We start from the raw sequence: 2,811 nt of genomic DNA, 5'->3' as shown, positions 1-2,811 counted from the left end.
GTCTGGGTTGGGAGAGACACCGTTAGAATCAATTCAATCTGCTCCGGCTATTCCCGGCCAGTTTTGTGAGCGCTTAGATGGTGATTAACTTTGAATGAGAATGCAATGACTATAGCCTTGTGTCCTATAAGTCCTTGGTCTTGTTGGCCTGCGCAAAAATAAGCATAGCCTACAATTATTATCTACTCAGTGATGTTGACATCAGCAGAGAAAATGAAAGCAAAGTGTTTTGTAGGCTATTTGTGTTTGTTTGTTTGCTTGCTTTTAGTTTGCCGCGAATGAATGCAATTAATTAGACTGCTTATTTTTTATTTAATAGGCTAGTTATTCTTAACAATACAAGGGGAAAGGTTCTCTATCACTTTCACCCATAGGCTAGGCTATTTAAAAGTGGGTTCATTTGTGTTTATCAAGGCTAACACAACCGAAGGAAGTCTGAGGAGGGGAAAACGGAGAAAACTTCCAGGCGAAGTGGAGGAGGCGTTCTACCCCAACATCTTTCCTGTCACAGTTTCACTCCCCCTTGGAACTGGGAGAGCGCTGCCAAACTTGGAAAGCCTATTCGTGAAAGGCTTCTCTAAGCCTTAGTATGTTCATTTTTGATAATGACGTTCTGAATTTCTTTGGATTGTGTTTATTCATTGCTATAAGTCGCGCGCAACAGGAACTGTGAAGACTGAAGTCGTTCTGTAAATTGCATCGGAGTGACGGAAACAATAGAATACAATACGGAGAGTAATCTCTTGTGAAGCAGATGCTCATTGAGGAGGTAAGGGACTTTTTTTGGTACTATGATTCCAAAAATTATTCCTATTCTATTCTTCTTCATCATCACAATCATCATCATCATAATCATCTTCTTCTAGTTCTTCTTGCTTCTTCTTCTTCTTCTTGGAATGATAACCATAGTTAGACTTTTTATCATAAATATGACAGCACTTAACTTTTCCGAGACATTGTGCATACAGATGTCCCTCAGTATAGCCTACACTTTTTTGCTTTTATTTTTTAGCTTTAAAATTAGATGTAAATCCTAAATAAAATAGTGTCATATTTCTCTGAACAATTCTGGCATGAAGCATCCTCGTGTCATGAGGTGATTTATATTTCATATCTGTGTACCATATTCACATAGCGCACAGTAAGCTCCTTAAAAGAGATGTCATTAAGTGATGACCGATGTCAAAGTGTGGATGTGCCTACATTCCAATCAATCAGCCATCAATTTGAGTGTCTTGGGCGGCATTCAATTTATTGGAGTGACAGAGCATTGGTGGACGTTGGCCTATTGTTGTGCATCAGGGATGGATAGTCTCCGCGTCATCTTGATATATTGTTAAGTTATTTTCACGGCAAATTAACTGACCTTCAGGTGTTAGGAGGGCCAACATATTTAGTAGATTAGACATGCATTGTGGCAGGAAAGTGACAATGCGTTTTAACCATGTGACAGCTTTCTGAGTGAGTCACTGTCATTCCTGTTTGTTCTAAAATCTTGAATTAAACTAGTTTGTCACAGTGAGCATTTGCAGTTTTAGAGTTGGTCAACCTTCAGACAAACATCAGAAAGACATTGTGGAACTCTCTGGCTGATTGTATGTTAGGAGAGAGGAAAGCTTTGTAGGCCTACATCAGGTTTTAATGCCTTTAAAAGTGTTTTTGTTTTAAAAAAAATGTTTCACAATTTGTCCTCTTAGAATTATAAGGTTATATGTGACATTTTGTTATTAACATTTATTCTATGAAAACTTTGTGAGGTGAGGTGAAGTGTTTATTGAAGTTGTATGCATTTTTGGACATTATATCTAAAGGACTTGTTCCACTTATCAATATAACTCTATGGAATTCTAAAACTTTGAAGCTCAACATCTCAGAACTACAACTCTACTATTGCAGAACCTTATAATTCCAAGGGAACAGATTTGTAATATCAATATCAAAGACTCTTGAGTTAAAAAATAGAACTCAAATTGTTTTGGTTCATATGTTCTTTTTTATGAGGTACTCGGTGCACAGCCAGATTGTTTTTACGTGTTAACCTGAGTGGTAAAATGCTTTTAAGGGGAACTGATAATGGACTGCTTAAAAAGCTCTAAAAGGTGGGCCTTCCTAAGCCGAGTCATGAATGGTGCTTTTGGGTGTGCTGCTAACACTTTTCAGTTCTTTTGAAATATTTTTGGCTCTGTCAAGCCACACAATTATGTATGTCAGTAGGGTAGGCTTGTGAATGAACTTGTCTGGGAAATTAGATCTCATCATTGGCAGCACATAAAACAGCGGTGGTCTTGGAAGGAAGGGATAAGTTAAGTGCTTCACTCACACAGTGAGCAGTTCTCACCTAAACGCACCTTGGTGTTGTGCCCACCAGAAAAGGCTCACATGTGTATCCTGCGATGACTTCTCTATTGTCTTTAAGATGTATTGAACCTTTGATCTATGACAGATCCTGATCTTTAATATTCATGGAATGGTCCTTTATTGTTCTCTGTGTGTAGTCTGCATATTCTCATAGGTACTGATCAAATTTTCTTTCCATCAAGAAATGGGAAGTGTTCTCTGGGGGCATGTAACTCACGGACATTAAAGTGACATTGAATTTTATCTTAGGCAAACAGAGCATAATGTCTATTTTACCTCATGCCCCAGGCTGAGGAGCAAGCAGCCTGAAAACGTTATTCTGTGGTGTACTTAACAGACGAGGGGCAGTATTTAATATTCCTGCCACGTGCTTATATAAGTCTTTGAAACACATGTGTGCAGCAGCCACGCACATAATGTAGAGCAGATCCGGCTGGAGTCAGGCCGTGAGGT

At 38.7% G+C, this 2,811-nt stretch overlaps 1 protein-coding gene across 1 annotated transcript in view; it reads left to right on the top strand.

Annotated features, from left to right (window-relative positions):
• The first annotated feature begins 534 nt into the window (after window positions 1-534).
• Window positions 535-2,811, top strand: part of pear1 (platelet endothelial aggregation receptor 1) — a 38,480-nt gene continuing 36,203 nt past the window's right edge. The window contains exon 1 of the mRNA XM_062538823.1: window positions 535-769. The gene's annotated coding sequence lies outside the window, so the exon portion shown is untranslated. The remainder of the gene's footprint in view (window positions 770-2,811) is intronic.

This window comes from Sardina pilchardus, chromosome 6 (genome assembly GCF_963854185.1).
Source record: "Sardina pilchardus chromosome 6, fSarPil1.1, whole genome shotgun sequence".
NCBI classification, from domain to species: domain Eukaryota; kingdom Metazoa; phylum Chordata; class Actinopteri; order Clupeiformes; family Clupeidae; genus Sardina; species Sardina pilchardus.
This window is presented reverse-complemented; position numbering and strand designations above follow the sequence as displayed.